Below are 20,040 nucleotides of genomic sequence, written 5' to 3'. Positions count from 1 at the left end.
AATAGTGAAAAAAAGGTGGAAGGGTATATACAATGGAATTTATATCCTCTTCTGAAGAGTACTCCCAAGTCAAAATGAAGTTAGTGAACAACAAGAGTTTTGTAATAGTGGAATCATCTAATGAAAGAAGACTATCAATTAGGGCCTTCAAAGAATTGGGATGTGGATATTGAAGATCCTATCTCGGCCATTGGTTTCACCAATCTCAATTTGGTTGAAGATTTATTGTTATTCAAAGTAGTATCTTCTTTAGGTTCAGAACTGGTGCCCACTGCCAACTGAGGATTTTTGAATAGATGTTAGCATATGTCATTTTCTCACACAAGCATTTTACAGGTATGCTTGTCCACCAAATTTCGTTGTGTGATTTACTTGGTGTTGTAAGTTATGCTATGTGGTTTTACTATTTTAATTGCTTATGAGGTTTATTAAAGGCTAATAGTAATAGCTTATGACATGACATGTTTGAATTTTTTCTCAAGCTTCAGTTATAGCAACCAGTGAGTGAGTTTTGTTACTTGTAACTTGTTGAGTAGCTGAATATACTAAAATGGTAAAGCCTAATATACTATTGCATATATTATATATAAATTCCAGTAAGTAGTAGAAGGAAGATATTTCATGGATTGGACTCCAATTTGATTGAAATAAATTTTAAATACTAAAATATGAGCCATTTCTAGGATGCAAAGCAGTTCAGGAATGACCTACATTTTGATTGAAATAAATACTACAGTCTAAGAAGTGCTAGGAGGTAGAACATTCCAGTATCAACATTATGTTATATTTCTTAGTTATTTTAGCCAAATATGTTTGTGGTATGTGTGTGCACCATGAATTTAATATGTACATTGGTAAGTAGTACCTTCAAGAAACATATAAATTGAAATATACTATATATCAACACAATATCCACTGTTGTATTGTAACCTGTATGTATCATTGTTTGGATACATTCTAGTGTATAATATTTTTTATTTTTTAATATATCATATTGCCACTATCAATGTGACAGTTCCTATAAATTTGGGGAAAATTTTTAATTGTTCCATACACTTGTATCCATGTTCCTCGTTCCAGTTTTTCATAAACTCATGCAACATAGGTATTTTCTTTTGGAAATATTGTAATATTATGAAATTATATTCTACTCTCTTTGTTCTTAAACGTAAACTAAATTTCCTCTCATATCAGCACTAATAAGATAACTTTTCCATGAGCTTCAATGATGAACCAATAAGTTTAATGATGCTCATGAAGTATCATCGAAGTTTTTTAAGGAAAACAGTTATCACTTCATTGAGATCTATGGAAAGAAGGGATTTGATTGGAAGTGAAAACACAGGGAAAACAAATTACTTTCCACTGAAATCCCCAGGCAGGCCAGCCGCCAAACCACCTTCTCATTTTCATTTAGTATGGTATTTTTTAGAATTCCTTGATTGATGAAAAGGAGGAATTTATCAACAGTCATTTCGATGCAAGATTGGTGACTTACAATCAATCAAGAACATGTTCCTACATTCAATATTACAAACTCTAAAAGAAATTTATCCAAAAGAGATATATATTTTCTTTATTTTAGTAAACATTTTTAGTGAAGAAATATGGCATCTAGTGATGTTCTCAGTGAGAAACAATGTTGAGTAGTAAGAATCTCCTGAGTTTCACGTTTAGGTATGAATTAATGCCAATTATGTTTGAGAAGGCATTGAAAATGGTTATCATGTTCCATTATGAGATATTTATGTAGTTCATGCATACATATAGACCAATGTAAAGTGCAATAAGCTAGTTGCATGAGTACTTATGGGCCACATTGCTTCAATCTTTTGCAACAAGGATGAATTGCTTGCAAGGCAAAATGAATACCATTTGACCAACAACAAGTATAGTTGCCAATAAGCTGATCCATATTGCTAATTCTGAGGAAATGAAATCATTATTGAAGTTTTGTTGAGGTCAAATGGCCTATCTGAGGTGGAAACTATGGAAGTAAACCCTCCTAAGATCTAGTTTGAGGAAATGAAGGACTATTTGGGGAAGCATAGGCTCATTCAAGGGTTGTTGGAGTAGCACCTCACATTTTCTAAGGAAAACTGTGGACTAGGACTTCATTTGGACCACAAGGCAGGCCTATGGTAGAAAATATGCAATGAAATATGGTTGATTCCTAGGGCTAATTGTAAGGTCAAACTAAAAGTATTATGATAATAGGTTTTGTTAAGGCATTAATAATTGTCATGTATCTAAAATTGTAGTGTGCAATTTGGAAGGAATATGGGTTTATAACCCATTGTGTATTGTTGGATTGGTTTCATGCGTATCAGTTGTTTGTGGAATTAAATGTTAGTTACATTGTTTATTGTATTCAATACTGTCTCTATTTGCAAAAAATGAAATAACACTAAAACTATTTAGAATAAAAATGTTATGTGCTCTTTTCAACCCTAAGGGATACTATAGTGGTATCAGAGTTGGCTCTCTTTCCATCTTGGAGGGTTTATTTGAGAAAAGTTGCAGCAGGAATTAGTTTCCATGTTTGGAAATGATTACATAGAGTTCCTGAATAAATCAAGAAAGGGAGGACAAAATTAAACAAATAGGTGTCAAAACCTCTGTACAAGAAATCATGTGTATGTCTTATAGTCTAATTGCACTAGATCCCAATAGAAAGGATTTTTTTCCTATCATTAGAAATAAAATTGGGGTGCCTTTTGTCGAATACTATAGCCTGATCCCATCTTAGCTAAAAGAGTTGCAAAACATTCCATAGGGTTCTTTGGTACAAGACTCAATCCATCTTGATAATGGGTTATATCAGATCTTTAAAAGATCTTGCATTCAAGACATGAGTCTTGCTCCTTTAGTTGAACACGAAATATTTTTGATAGAAAAGGATATGAAAGGGGCTATGACCATTGTACCTTATTCTTATTTACATTCTCAAGAAAGCAACATAAATGAAATAGATGTTGGCCTTCCATTTGTGCCTAATGCTTCTTCATCATCAGAAGGGAATACTTTGGAAGTATCAGAAAAAAGTTGCATTTCCATCAGATGCAAGCAAAGAGTTTGAAAATTTATATTTCGAGGTAATGATCAGTGGATCTCAAAATATAGATATTAATCCTGGCTCTATCCTCAATTAATCTAATGGATTTGAAACTATCACATACAATATTATAGTTATAGGTTCCACTAGACAAGTTAAAATTGAAGAGATCGTTACTAAGGTGCAAAATTGTCAGATGGGTAGTGTTAAGCCATTCACATCCCTAAATGAAACAAAGAGTGGAAGAATAGAATAACATTGAGCTTGTTACTGCTCAACCCAATGTTTCTCAAACAGAGGGAGTAATTTTGCCCATGCAAAAAAAATGGTCCTCCCTGACATGATCATGCAGAAGAGATTGTGATCATAAATAAGGTTGAAATAGGCACTGCAACGTTGTTTGAAGAATTCAAAGAGGCAATTACCATGTTTAGAGGAATAGTTGATTGGAAAGCACAAAGAAATTTGAACATGGAGAAATGTTAGTTTGTTAAGGCTAAGCTTCATAGGCTGCAAAAAAGAGTGACCCTGGGTTAAAAAAATAACTTAGTGTGGTAGAAGATGTGAAGGCACGAGTTCTGAAGGAGCTAGTCAATAGCAAATTTTGTGGTCGTGTTTGGGCTGCGAAGGGCTAATCTATGACAGAATAGGCATATTCAAGGAATTTCTAAGGACAGTGAGGGTATGCAAGTGAGGTATGAGGTACAAACAACCTTGAAACCATATCTGAGGCATGTGGCCCACCTTGAAGAATCATGTGGAAAGAAAAAAAAAATTAAAGGGTAAATCTTTGGGGCAGTAAAATAGCCCTAAGGCCAAATCTGAGGCAAGAACCCATTTCCAAATGCTAGCGCAAGAACACAGAATTTGGATAGTGGATACCCAAAGGAACCCTTTGTGACAATATGGGCTTTCTTAAACCTTACTAGGAAGTGTTATTTGTGAAAATAGTTGATACATAACATCAATTCATAGTTATTGAAGTTATGTTGAGGTTAGTGGGTCTATCTCAGATGGAAACTATGGCAACAAACCCTCCTGAGATCTAGTTTGGGGCAGTGAAGGACTATTTGGGGAAGCATAGGCTAGTTCAAGGATTGTTGGAGCAACAACTCACATTTTCTAAGGAAATTTGTCGACTAGGGCTTGATCTAGGCCAAAAAGCAGTTACGTGGTAGGCATTAGGTTGTGGTAGCAAAGAGACAATGAAATCTAGCTTATTCCAAAGGCTTAAGGTCAGACTAAAAGTATTAGTATAATAGGGTTTGTTGATGCATTAGAAATTGTTGTGTATCTAAAACTGTAGTGTGTAATTTGGAAGGACTATGGGTTTATAACCCATTATGTACTATTGTATTGGTTTCATGCATATGAAAGGTTGGTGGAAATTAATGTTGGTTACATTTTTTATTTTATTCAATATTGTCTCTATTTTCAAAATTTGAAAGAACATTGTGATACTAGTTAGAATACAAATCTTGCCATGTGCCCTTGTCAACCCTAAGAGCACTTTTTCCCTAAGGGATACTATACATCTAGTGTAAATACAAGGTGGAAGCATTAAATAAATTCCTATAACAATACTCAAAGCAGATAAAGAGAATTAATTAAATAACCAAGTATCTACCTAAAATCCCAAACATCTATCCAAAAGAACAATAAAAGAAGGTGCAAGTCCTAGAAAGTATAAATGCAAGAAAAAAGAGAGAATGTCAAGCTTTGTGAAGGGTAGCACTAGCACTAGTTATTAGAGTTATAGCTTACAGTTGAGTTCGATCTAGAGCTAAAGTGTTAGGTCTCTATAATACTAGTGATGCCCCCATTAATATTGTAGTTGTATCCCTTATTAATATTGTTGTGCCCCTATTGTCCCCATATTGTTATTACTGTGCCCCATAGAATCCCTCTATTGTTATTTTTGTGCCTTTATATTATTATTGTTAGGTCGGCTTGGTTATATTGTGACCCCTTAGACTCCTATATATAGAAAGGAGGTTTTGTCATTTGAATCATCCAAGAATTGTTCATTTATGTAATGTAAAGGAGGTTGTCCCCTCGAAGATACTGAATTCTAAGGTGTTGATCTATCTTTTCTATCTTTTTGTGAGCTGGTTTCATCACATTTGGTATCAGAGCTTTGGATTCCAGGGTTTCTCTGCTCCAAATAGGTCATCATGGCATTTTCGCTATAACTTTTTTTCTACGATGTTTCAAAAGCAAAAAACGAAACCCATTTGAGACGAAATCGCACTAAACCTTGGGTCCAAATTTTATCGTGCTATATTTGCAGAGATATGATCTGAGGAAGTTGGTCTTTTTGTAGACTCCTGAATTACATTCCAAACAAGTGACCTTGGGAAAATCGTCACATCTTTCTCTCTGAGTATCGGATTGAAATTTCATTAGAAGATACAGAAAGAGGATGGACTGTAGTTTCTTGTATATATTTTTCAAAGCCAAAGGTCGAAACGGTGACACATGGCACGCCGTACAAGTTTGCTCTACTGAACTAGTCTATAATCAGGTCACTGTGGGATATTTGGCATAACTCTTCCTTGGAGAATCCAATTTGGATCAGACTAGTGGCATTGGAAAGAGAACACAGAGGGCTACTGTAAGTTGCAATTGCAGAACTGGATGATCCAAAATTACACAGATACATCAAATTCAATATCAAGCTCCTAAAAAGTGAAAAAAGGTGTGTAGTTTTTTTTTAATTTTTGCATAAGCTTGGTTTGAAAAATTAGTTTGAAGGAATTCAAAGGGCATAGTAAAGCATTATTATCTGTAATTGATGCCCTAAGGAAAGAAAATGCAAATACCTAGTAAGCAACCTGAAAGCTCTAGCATGACTCATGAAGAAGAGGAAGAAATGCAACATGATATATCAAAATTACGAGACCAAGTGCAACAATTGTGATTTGCACAAAAAGTAACAGAATCTAAGATGGATGGTTTAAAGAAAGATGTAGAAGCTAAGATGGATGGTTTAAAGAAAGGCATAGAATTGTTTAAAGAAAGGCGTAGATGCTAAGATGAATGGAATGGATGGTAAGATGAATGGCATGGACGCTAGGATGGATGGCATGGATGATAAGATGGAAGAATTGAAGATAAATTTGAATAAGTTGCTACAAGAAATGGTCACTAACGGTGAAAGGGTAGTAAAGGAAACTCATGATGAAAACAAAAGAAATGTTGATCATGATTTCATAGACTCTAATGTTGGATCGAAGACCCACCATATTCCAAAAATCGATATGAAGAAGTTTGATGGCAAGGATCCCGCAACATGGATACTATAGATGGAGCAATTTTTCGATCTCAATAATGTGCAAAACACACAAAAGGTACGTATTGCAACTTAATATTTGGAACCAAATCAGTTTGTATGGTATCAATGGCTTTGCTCTCGTAAACAAATTATCACTTGGGCAATTTTTACGAAAGAACTGACAGCACATTATGAGGATACAAAAAGCAACACTTTTTTTAGCCAATTGATAAGTCTCAAACAAAAGGGTTCAATAATGGAGCACATTGAGGAGTTCCAAAAATTGAACATAAGGGTAAAAAATATTCCAGAGGATCATTGGATTGATGTGTTCATAGGAACTTTAAAAGATAATATCCAACATGACGTTTGCCTTTGGGAACCTGATTTATTAGAGAAGGCATTTAGGTTAGAAAGAAAAATGGAAAGAAAAATTATGGCAACCAGGAAGCATATATAAAGATGGAAGTGTTTTTGCCCCTAGCCTTCCACAACCTATAAGGTTGACACCACAACAATTGGAAGAAAAAAGAGCAAAAGGGCTTTGTTACAGTTGTGATAGAAAATACACTAAAGTTCATAAGTGGGCTGAGAAGAAATTATTCTACATAGATTGTGAAGAGGAAGAAGAAAAGGAACAAGAAAGGTCAAAAGAAAAGGATATACTCCAGGAACAAAGCCTAGATAAAGAAGAAATGAATCCGACCATATCTTGTAATGCATTGGCTGGAATTACCACTCCTCAAACCATCAATATAGAAGGACAAATCAAGAAGAAAAAGGTAATAGTGTTGATTGATTCAGGAAGTACCCACAATTTTATTCATTGTAAGATAGCAAAAGAATTGAATTGCTTCCTATATCTAGCACCAGAGTGTCAAGTGATGGTTGCAAATGGAGGAACGATAAATTGCTCTGGAAAGTGCCATAATATCAAGCTATCCATGGGAGAATATGTATTGAAAAGCCCAATGCTTTCCATTCCAATGGGAGGTGCTGATGTTGTACTAGGAGTCCAATGGCTACAATCCTTGGGTACAATAGCTTTTAACTTTCAAGAAATTTTCATGAAATTTTATGCAGAAGGAAAGGAAGTTGAATTAAGGGGTATTGCAGGGAAACTGGGAAAGATAATAAGCTCTAACGGTATGACAAAGCTTCTAAAAAAGGAACAACGAGGTGTAATTGCACAATTATGTTCACTAGATGTTTCCACATCGAAATCATCTATTTCTCCAGATCTCCAAAAAGTCTTGGACAATCATTCCAAGGTATTTGAGACTCCCAAAGGTCTCCCACCTATTCATGATCATGATCATGCTATTCATTTGATGCCAAGAAGTGTTCCTCCAAACATCAGGCCGTACAGGTATCCCTATGCCCAAAAGAGTGAAATTGAACGTATGGTTGCAGAAATGCTTGAGGCTGGTATAATTCAACCTAGCCAAAGTTCTTTCTCTGCTCCAGTAGTATTGGTGCACAAGAAGGATGGATCATGGCGCATGTGTCCGAATTATAGGGAGCTCAACAAGCTCACTATTAAAGATAAGTTTCCCATTCCTGTCATTGATGAATTATTGGATGAATTGCATGTATCAATTTACTTCACCAAGTTAGATCTTCATTCAGGATATCATCAAATCAGAATGAAGACTCAAGACATTCCAAAAACAGCATTTAAAACTCATGAGGGTCACTATGAGTTTTTGGTCATGCCTTTTGGCCTTACCAATGCACCTTCTACATTTCAAGGATTGAAGAATTCCATTTCAAACCCTTCCTTAGAAAATTTGTGTTAGTATTTTTTGATGATATACTAATCTACAGAAAGTCTTGGAAGGATCATGTTGAACAAGTTGAGAGGGTGCTACAACTATTGGAGGAGAAACAATTATATGCAAAAAGATCCAAATGTTTCTTTGGAGTACAAGAGGTGGAATATCTAGGTCATATTGTATCTCATGAAGGAGTTAAGGTAGACCCTAGAAAAATTAAAGCCATTAAGGAATGGGAAATCCCCACATCCATAAAGCATTTGCGAGGATTTCTCGGGTTGACAGGGTATTATCGCAAGTTTGTTAAGAATTATGGGAAAATAGCAGCACCTATAACAACATTGTTGAAGAAAGATGCATTTTCATGGACTCCAGAAGCAACAAAGGCCTTCAAATATCTTAAAGAGGCAATGTGCCAAGCACCAGTCTTAGCTACACCAGACTTCACAAAAACATTTGTTGTGGAATGTGATGCTTCCAGAAATGGAATTAGTGTTGTTTTAATGCAAGATGAAAGACCCATTGCTTTTGAAAGTCATCTAATCAAGGGAAAGTATTTACACAAAGCTATTTATGAGAATGAAATGTTGGCAATACTACATGCACTTAAGAAATGGCGACCCTACCTAATGGGAAGACACTTCAAGGTAAAAACGGATCATGATAGCCTTAAATACTTTTTAGAACAAAGATTATCCTCTGAAGAACAACAAAAATGGGTCACAAAGATGTTGGGTTATGACTTTGAAATCATATACAAAAAAGGGAAGCAAAATGTTGTGGCAAATGCACTCTCAATAAAGGATGAGGATGTGGAAGCATTGTTGTGTGCCATTTCTATTATCCATCCAGATTGGATAAATGAAGCAAGGGAGGAATGGAAGAATGATGAAGAAGTGTGGGAACTTATTAGAAAGTTACAACAAGATTCTAGTACATCTGATACATTTAGTTGGAAAAATGATTTGTTATGGTACAAAGATCGCTTATACCTCTGTAAGAATTCCCAACTCAAACAAAAGATTCTTCTGGAATTGCACACTTCTCCCTTAGGAGGGCACTCAGGATTTTTTAAAAATTACCACAGGGTTAAGAAGGAATTTTTTTAGGATGGCCTTAAATTAGATATTCAAAATTTTGTGGCGGAATGTTTGGTATGCCAACAAAATAAAGTTGAAACAATTAAGACACCAGGTCTATTACAACCTTTATCCATTCCAAGCCAACATTGGGAGGAGGTTTCAATGGATTTTATCACAAGTTTACCCAAGTCTGAGGGAAAGAGTGTCATCATGGTGGTAGTTGACAAACTTACCAAGTATGCACACTTTTGTGCATTATCACATCCATTTAAAGCTAGTACAGTTTCTATGGCATTTATGGAAACAATTCAAAAGCTACATGGAAACCCAAAGATTATTGTAAGTGACAAAGATCCCATTTTTACAGGAAATTTTTGGACAGAATTATTTCCTTGTCTTGATACTCAGTTAGCTCATAGCTCATCTTATCATCCTCAATCTGATGGGCAAACGGAGATAGTAAAAAAATGTTTGGAAGGATATCTTTGTTGCTTTGTATCTGATAAACAGACACAATGGGTCAAATGGTTGCCTCTAGTTGAAAAGTGGTATAACACTTCCTTCCATACTGCAACAAAAATGACCCCATTTATGGCACATGATGGATATCAACCACCATCCATGACAACATATTTAAGAGAAAATTATAAGGTTCAAGCAGTTAAACATCACATCGAGCATCAACAACAAGTTCTCCAACTCTTAAAGGATAACCTCGTGTTGGCGCAGAATAGAATGAAACAACAGGCAGATCAACATCACAGTGAAAAAAGTTTTGATGTAGGTGACTGGGTATTCCTACAACTACAACCATATAAACAAATGTCCCTCAAGCAAGCTAAGAAGGATAATAAATTGTCACCAAAGTATTTTGGTCCATACAAGGTGTTGCAAAAGATTGGTACTATGGCATACAAATTGGAGCTTCCTGCAGCTTCTCGAGTGCACCCAGTTTTCCATGTTTCATGTTTAAAGAAGGTTATAGGCGACAAGCTCCCAAGTCAAACAATATTGCTAGAACTTGACGAGGAAGGAAAAATTATATTGGAACCGGAAGCAGTCATAGAAACAAGAACTTGACAACTATGAAATCAATCCATTTCAAAGTATCTCATCAAGTGGAAGAACTTATCTGCTGAAGATTCCACATGGGAGGATGAGAATTTTATACAGAAGCATCCAAAACTACTCAAGCATTGAGGACAACACTTTTTTGAAGGAGAGGGGCATGTTAGGTCCCTATAATACTAGTGATTCCCCCATTAATATTGTAGTTATATCCCTTATTAATAGTGTTGTGCCCTATTGTCCCCATATTGTTATTACTGTGCCCCATAGAACCCCTCTATTGTTATTTTTGTGCCTTTATATTATTATTGTTAGGTCGGCTTGGTTATATTGTGACACCTTAGACTCCTATATATAGAAAGGAGGTTTTGTCATTTGAATCATCCAATAATTGTTCATTTATGTAATGTAAAGGAGGTTGCCCCCTCGAAGAGGCTGAATTCTAAGGTGTTGATCTATCTTTTCTATCTTTTTGTGAGTTGGTTTTATAACATAAAGCTAATGTTGGCTAGCAAGGATGTGTGAGGAGGAAACAATACAAACTCCTCAATAGAGTTATCAATACTTGTAAAGGGACCAATGCATAGAAAATGATATCCTTTGATGAGTCAATGATACTTAAAGGACCTTATCATATGATCAAAGTGCAAGCACAAGAAAATGGAAGCCTAACTCCCCTAACATTCAAGGTTGTGTAATAGGTTGCGCAGAGAAGGTGAACATTTGGAAAGCATGCCAATGCTACTTTCCCAAACAATAAGCAAAAACCTAGGAAATAATACCTTAAAATTGAATGCAAATAAACCTAGTCTTTAATACAAAACAAGAATTGTGATTAGAATATGGATACATATCAAGGATATCATGCACACCACATGGCATTCCAAACTACTAAGAACAAAAAATCAATCTAATCTCAAAGAAATTGAATGCACTATTCAACACAAAACAACATTGTCAATCACCCTGGTCCAATACACCAATACATTAGTCAACTCTACAAGGTACTCTTAACAAGATGTCAAACTATCATCCACATATCCCAGCCACTCATTGAATAAATCATGATGGTTGGAAAAATAAGGGCCACATTTGCATTGAATTAAATCAATGTATCAATATGGTGGCAAAATATTTGGCTTTGTCAATGTTATCAAAGAAAGAAGTATTTTTATGCTACATAAGCCACTATAGTCTAAAATTTTAATAAAGTGTTCTCTTTGAAATTTGAATTATGTTTCTTTATTCCTTATTTTCCAATGTAATGAAATGTAGTTTAATTTGATTTCTTATTTGTTGTAGATGTTTTGTGGCTAAATTACAATGCAAAAGCACAAAATTTATAGAAATTTTCTATTCTAGTACTCAACCAAAGTTATAGCACTTCAAGATGCAAAAACAATTGAAGTGTGCTTGAAAAAAATACACTTGAAGAAGCATAATAGGTTAGAACCTCAACTAAGAAATTATGATAATTATTATTTATGACCCTCAAAACTCACTAAATTTATTATGATCGTATTATAGGTTGGATTTCCCACATCATAATGATTTTATATGTGCCCAGTAAAATCTTTGACCGTGGGTGAGACAAATAGTAAATATAATTGATACATACGCCATTTCCTTGGACAATATTAACATGCAGAAGTGGAGGGTGAACTACAAGGTGCCTATTATGGAGAAGGTACATACGTGGTTAGAAGAGGAGCAATAGCAACAAGTATAGTTGGTAGGGGGCGAAATAAGAGTAGGGAGAAAAGAATGACTCTAACATCAAAAAGGGTGATATGGCAACACAATACCACTTTCTACATAGATTGATAAAGCCACACAAACCAGCCGACATCAAACAAATGATATAGGATCTTCTAGTGGAAAACAGACAAACCATGACCTTTTCCTGGAACATGCAAAGAGAGATTTGATGTTAGATAGTTAGCTGCTAGATTTGAAATTGTAGATAATTTGCGATGATGATATACATTTATATATTAAATGTTATTTTATTTATGGTTGTCCACTTTTGAGTCCTTGATTGGAAAACTATCAAGTTTCAGGATTGAGTATCAACTTTAATGTATCATTTTTTATTTACAATCCCCTACACCATATGTATGGATGTTTTTTCCATATTCATGTGCTGGTATGTTTATTTTATATTGTTGGTTTATATGTTACAAAAATTGAAAAAAAAAAAAATTGTATTTTTGTTTTCCATAGATTGCTGAATTTTGCTAATTTTTTCACCAACGTTGCTGAGAAGTTGTATTCCAAAACCTCGCCATTTTTTTCCAATGCCAATTTTTCACAATAATCCTAATAGTTCCTTGACAAATGACTAGTCATTCATACATAATTCTTATATAGTCATCTACAAGCTTTGCAGTAAGGATCACATGACAATCTACAAGAAGCCTTTAATGATTATTAGAGCCTAGGAGGATATTTATCATCAAAAATTTCATTATCTCAATATGTTGTTATCATATATCCAGACTTTCTAAATAGTTTCTTGAAGTTCATGAACAACCTACAATGTATTGGTTTGAGCTACAAAAATCATTGTATGATTTGTTGGCTAGCAAATTCACACAGATTTTGCAAAAGCCTTATGGGAAGCACCAAAATATGCCATAGTTTGTGCTATGGGAAGTGAAGGAATCAAGGGTTTTGTAAATTAGGTTAAGAAAGAGTATCCTTCTTAGAGGCAAAAGTTGGTCTTCATGTTTCCGCAATGTATCTAAAGGTTTTTGTCTCTTTCTGCTTATTGCTAGAGAGTAATTGCTTATTGCTAAAGGGACTGACTCTATAGAGATCATTCAGAATCATTAATTTTATCCTGATCAAATATCAATTGTTTGGTGGCAAAAGTGGCATCTAAATATAGGAGTAATTCTTAATCACCTTTCTACTCATATTGGTACATTTGGGCAATTGAAAATGAAAATTGTTGAAGCTAATGGTCTTCTTTCTCAATAGATTTAACTCGACGTGCAGAATTTTTAAGATATATGATAAGAGTTACTTTTTCCCTTGCAAAAAGGCCTTCACAGGTGAAGCTTTCCATTGCGTAAGTGGTCATCATTTGACTTTTGACTCTATGAGAACCTTTTAAGTAGTTTTTTTAAATTTTGACACATTGGATGAGGCCAGGCGTGTTGAGGAAGTCATGTAGTTTATTAAATAAACATTGAGTATCCTTTCTACACTAGAATATATCCATACTAACCCTAGAATTATCCAACACTATGAAGGATCAAATCCATCAAGGTGTGAATCTTTTTGAGACTGCAAAAATTTGAGACTTCCACCAAAAAAACATTAATTCAAATCCATATCGCAATTGATAGATGAAGGGTTAAGATAAATACATGTTGGTTTTCTTTTAGGTTTTTTTTTTATTAATTTTTTCAAAATCTCTTTGACACTAGAGATCATAAGCCAACATTTATTCGATTTTAATTGATACGCGTGACACATGTCACTACACTGGGCTTTAGAATGTGCTTCTCAGCACAAACATGTGACCGAAATGGAAAGGATAACACTTGATGGACTATTTAGAGGAAACTGGTGATGACATTAGGAATTAATGCTTGCACATTTTATTCTTACACCAATAAAGAAAAGGGCCAATAAACAACTTGGGGAATAGTATGCACACTTACCGAAGGGATCAAGCATCATGAACGGGGTAATGACATCAGCATTGGCTGCTGGGAGAAATAGTGAAAAAGCCGGACAAAAGAGGGTAAATGAGAATGGCATGTAAAAAGAAGTGGCGACCACTCTGAAATAGACAAAATATTTCATATTTTTTTCATGACAATGGCATCTAAGCATAAATGGATTCTATTCCTGAAAAAAGAAGATTACATCTTATCTTCTATTAGAGCTGCATATGAAAGATATTATAAGGCCAGACACTATCTAGCAGGGAAGACGATAAAAATGACCCAACAGATATTTTCCTCAAATGTCATATAAAAATGTTTGGCATTTGGAGGACCTATTGTCTTCATCCCATACAATCTAAATTCTCATTGTGAGGTAGCTCTATTACATGAGACTACAATCTTTGTGTTTCGAGACAAGTATCAGGTAGATATACTGATAAAGTTTTTAAATACCTCATACATAGCTTAATGTTCCTTCATGAATGCAAACATCATTCAGTATCCCTTAGATGAAAATGGGTGACATATGGATTGTTGAAGGAAAAATTCAAAATATTTGGTGTTAAGCTAGCTAGACTTGAAAGTTAATACACTCATTCTTGAGACCTAAGTGATCCTTGATAGGCAATTTCCTTTTTTGTTTGCCAATGGAAAACAAAACAAGAAAAAAAAAACCATTATTTAAAATTGGGCATATCATTAGTAAAACTAAAAATAGTATTTTAACTTATTTAAGGAATCAGCTAGCATTACAGAGGGTAGCACATTCCAAAAAAGGACTCCCTACTAAGATGCCATAGGAAGCCTATACATACCTAGTATTTAGGGTACTCCAAGGTACACCAAAACTATCCAAAATTCACATCCCCTACATGGGGGTACCTGTAGAGGCACCCTGTGCTCTCAAGGGACACACATAAGTACCCATAAATGATACCCACTTTTTAGGATAATCTAATAAAAAATCCTTAAAACCCTATTAACTAATTTCCCATCCTTTTATACTCAGTCCCATCAACTCTCCTACACTCTATAAAACTAAAAAAGCCACAAAGATTAATGATTATTTCCTAATTTTCACCTACACTATTGCTGCCTAAAACTTGTTTTTTGTCAAGGTTCTCTAGATATATTGGGTGCATATCCCCACGTACCAGAAATTTGGCACAGGATAGGAATTAAAAATCTAATGTTAAAATTGAGGAATAGAGTATTGTCCAAGTATTTTATAGTTCATTCACTGGAAGGATCTTCCCTCAAAAGATGCTAGGTGGGCAGGGCTTGAAGTACTACTGCAACATCCAACACTCCAAATGCTTTGGGGAAAATTAATTCAAGGAAGAAAAACAATTAGGATGTCTAACAGTTGGCATTCATAAAATTTCGAGGGAAGTTTTCCTTATCCTATTGTAGAGTAATAAAAGATTATGTGATGGTTTATTTATTTCTACAGTATCATAACTACTATCAGCTGGATGTTTAGATATGAAGTTTACTATGTTAAATGATTTTTACTGTCAGCAGAATCTCCAAAGTCACTTCCTTAGGGTAGCTGCATAATTCTTCTTAATTCTATAGCAAGCCAATTCTAGGGTGGAATTCCCAAACAATATCCAGGTTGACACATTGCACCTGAATTATAGGGAAACATAGTCCCCACAATATCAACTCACCAGCTAAAAGTATAATATGTTAATTCCAGCAGTTGTTAGTTTTCATTTCCAAGAATTTGTTAGGTTATTATTCAAGATTTGGTTTTAGGAAGTTGCTAGGTTATACCTGGGAATTCGATTCAAGAAGTTATTAGGTTATACATGGGAATTCAATTAGGAAGTTGTTAGGGTATTTTTGGATTCTGTTGGAATTTCAAAGAAACCAACAACCTTACCTCATAAGTAGTTTCTGTTTTAACACATTTAGGGTTCAAGTTAGAGATAAGAGAGATATAGACAATTAAAGTGTACTCTATAATTTCTAGATGATGCATTCAAATCCTAGATACTTTATTCCATTATGGTTCCATGAGTAGCATTTCTGTGTGATGGATTCAACACCTTGACCTTCAGAACAAGGGCCCACTCAGGATGTGCAACTAGGAGTAGTATTTTCCCCTTGCATGGTTTGAGTTATGTCTTATATGGTTTAATTTATTTCCATAGTTGTAAATTGTGTGTGTATTTCCATTTTCTGTAGCAACAATCATTCGAATAAGATTTTGTGACAATGTATCTTGAATGATTCATTTTATTTGAATGTTTTCATTCAGAGTGCAACTCCTAGTTGTTCTAAAATTTCAATTCATTATTTGATATGTATTTGAGTTATTTTCTATTAAAGTTAAATAAGATTTGCATAAACCAATGTCAGGCATTTATAGAATAAGATTTAAAGCCAAAGGTAAGTTTTTTTCTTTTAATGGACTAGATAATTGTGTGTGAACATGTTCCATTGTAGTTACAGGAATGCCAACCTAAAATTAGAAATGCATAACAAGCTTTCAAATTTCTAGAGCTTTGTTCTCTTACATTCTCCACCATCCAGTGGGATTTACCTGCACCATATTGTTATCCTCCCTTGAAATAGTTGGGTGAGTTGTGTATTGCTATGTGAAATCAGGAAATAGTTGTTGAATTATTCTTGCTTGTTCAAATTCCACATATCTTTGATATATCATCAATTAATGACCTCCGGATAATCTAGTGGTGAATCTATCCCTGATCTCTCTACATATAACTTGGGATAAAATGACTACAAATCCATCCAGTTCAAGTGATTCTCTACAAACGTTGCATGGTTGACTTTCCATGATCCACTTCTAGGAGGGATCAATATCCTCTAAGATTATTTGAGTTAGGTGTGGTGTTCAACAACATGTTGCACCTCAACCAAGGGTTATAACTTATGTTGCATAAAGACTAAAGCATTCAATTGTTGTTTTTCCAACTTCCTTTTCTTTTTCATTTATAAGTACTTAAGCATTATAAGTGTTCTCACACACAAATATACTCACAAATACTCAATGAAAAGAGTGTGAAGAATGTGAGAGAATAGGGGGTTAGGTGGGGATCTCGAATTAGAGCTATGTTAGTGTTGAAAAAGGGTCTATATCCTTCATTTGTGGTGCTTTTTTTAGGGTCATGGACATGCATGGTTGGGGTTGTATAGTGGATTGGCTTGTAATTGAACTGGTCCAAAACTAATTTGGAGGGCTAATCCTGACAAAAATTGTTTCAATTTGGTTCAAACTAGTTCATTTCGAGCTGGACCGGCTTCCGATAACTATGATTATATTGGAAAATATTTATTGTTTTAAGGATATTTTTAAACACATTAACAGGTTTTAAAGAGGGGGATTATGGGTAATATGAAGGCGTGATTTTTACTATCCTTGAGATTTTTAGAGTGTCCCTCACAATCCCTAGTCATAGACTCATAGTAGATAAACTTACCACTTGACTATAACCAATTTTTTTGTCATGAATTGTAAATTTCTTGTTTGACTCCGTAACAATATTTGCATGACTTATTTTCTCTTCACTGGGTACAAGTTTAGCTTTGGCTTCAGCAAAGACAAACCCACTCTCCTAGAGTATTGAAATTGTATGGGGCATTGAAGAATTAATATTATTGTTTTCATGTTTTTGACATGCTTCATCTTCATATTTCCCAGTTTGGCAAGTTGCATAAGCCTTGTTCTATGGAGCAAAATCCAGTAACAATAATACATTTTTGATATACACCCTATTTTTAATTCTACAAAGCTAAAGAAAGGACCCACTCTAACCTAGTCCAAACAATGAACTTAGAATGAATAAGGCCTAAGCAATTAATAATTGAAAAATTTTAGAAAAAGAAAAGGAATCTAGCTTCAATCACCACATCATATTCAATCATTCCAAACGACATTGTAATGAACGTAAGCTTCAATTGTAAAACTTGTTCTACATGAATAATGCCATTATATTAACAAAATAAAAACAAACTTCACATCATTAATGGAGGAAAACCTGAATCACTTCTCTTGGTTGGCTAGTTTGAAAGGGTTTCCAGCATCCAACATTTTTATCTATCTCAGCAGACTAGGTGAAATCGACTAAGAAATAAATACCCTCTCTAGTGGGGACATTATTTTTTCTAATCTCAAATGTGAAAGTATCACTAATTTGAGACATAGACATGGCTTCGAAATCTCCAGATCCAGTCCCAACCTTCCCAACTTTATCACCCCCCTCATTGGAAACAGAAGACAATTTTACATACTAAACAATATCATTATTTTCAACAAAAGGCCCATCAACCTTTGGAATGAGAAATTAACTATGCAAATGATTATCATATTTATCCATTGCAAGTGATTTATTATCATGTTCTAATGAGATCCCAACTTCTAAAGTGACCTCCATGGCCTCGGCCTTTCCTTTGTCTTTTCCAAGCTCTTAGGTCTCTTTCACAGGCACTTTGATAGTCGTATTAAGAACCTCTTGCCCAATTTTTGTGCTTCCCAAATAACATTATCTTCAAGAATATTTGATTGTGAAACTTCCACCATATGTTGGTTAGTGCTATGACCTGCAAAAAAAAAGGAATGGTTATAGTCAAATATACTTTATCCTTGGACAACCTCAGACAGACTTTATCAAAACAACATGAAGTGACCCTAAATGTAGATTTCCACTACATTCAAAATAATGAGACTAGAATCGAAATGTAATAAATGAAGTCATAATTTGGGATGATAAGAGTTACCTTATGGTTGGGTAGGACAGAGTCAGGATGGCTACTTGTTCTCGAATGCAACAGTGACAGTTGAAACATGCGTTGAAAGCGACAGTTCAAACATACATTGAAACTCTGGGATGTTGAAGTACTTGATTCTATAATTGGGAAGTAAGCCTTGCTAGAGTGACAACTCAATCCAATAAATTCCTTATTCTTTTCACATCTCGTAGTTGTATCAGCATGCATAGCAATAAGATCGCTTGTTATTTTCTTTTCCTTTCCCAATATAGTTACCAATCAAACGGGAACTATTACCTCAAAACAGGTACTCGAGCCCAACAACGCCAAAAAAACTTAAAAAAACAACCTAAAAATGAAAATTGTTTATGACAGAATGAAGTTTTTTTTTAGGGTAAATTTTCAACATTTTTTTTAAATTTAAGTAAAAACCATTTTTGTTTTGAAAAATGGATGAAAAAACACCCTTCAAAAAAGTGTTTATTCTAGAATAATAAAAAAACCGGGTTACAATTTTGACATTTTTTAGAAATGGAGTTAAAGAGAAAATGTCTGAACTTTTGAAAAACTGTAAAATTCCAACAATTCTCGAACATGATGTTAAAGATAAAATACCATGTCTCAAATCCTGATAATTCAAACTATTTCCATCCATGTTGTTAAAGATAAAATATCTTGACTCTAAAAAACCTTGAAATTGTAATTGTTTTAAACCATAGCAATAAAGATAAAATATCATAATTCAAAAACACCTTACCATTTTGACAAATTTTCAACCTTGTAATTAAAAACCTTCAATTTGTAACACATTTCAACCATGAAATTATGGACAAATTATATGACTAAAACAATTTTCAAAAATGAACAAGTAAATGAGGCAAAATAGGTTGGAGAGATGGTGAAGGCCTGAGATGGACAAGGGTTTCTGAAACTTTAGGGTTTACAACGGAAAGGTCAGAAGAGGAGCAACAGAGGGGATAAGGGCAGGAGGCGAACACCCGTGGCGCAAGCAAACCAACAGCAGTGCAAAAGGGAGAAAGGGAGGTTAACAAAAGCCAGGAGGAGCTGAAAGGTGACATGGTCGGGGATCCAGGGAGGGGAGAGATCCCCTCCTACAAAAACATAACGGCGGGAGAAGCAAGCAGAAGTGGACTACGAAGACAATCAGGGGGTGATAACAAGGATGCGCCAGTAATGGGAAATCAATGGCAAACAAAATTAGGAGGCAGATGCCTTCTCAGAGCCCTAAAAAAGCTGAGATTCGTGATTCTGAACAATAAACTCGAAGAGTACAGATGCTACATGAGAGATCACGCTCTGATATGTAAGTTCATAGGGTTCTGGCTGGCTGAAAAGGACCTGGCAAGGT

The sequence above is a fragment of the Pinus tabuliformis genome, chromosome Q, assembly GCF_031772625.1.
Source record: "Pinus tabuliformis cultivar Carrire ecotype Pingquan chromosome Q, CPIR1, whole genome shotgun sequence".
Classification (NCBI taxonomy): domain Eukaryota; kingdom Viridiplantae; phylum Streptophyta; class Pinopsida; order Pinales; family Pinaceae; genus Pinus; species Pinus tabuliformis.
This window is presented reverse-complemented; position numbering follows the sequence as displayed.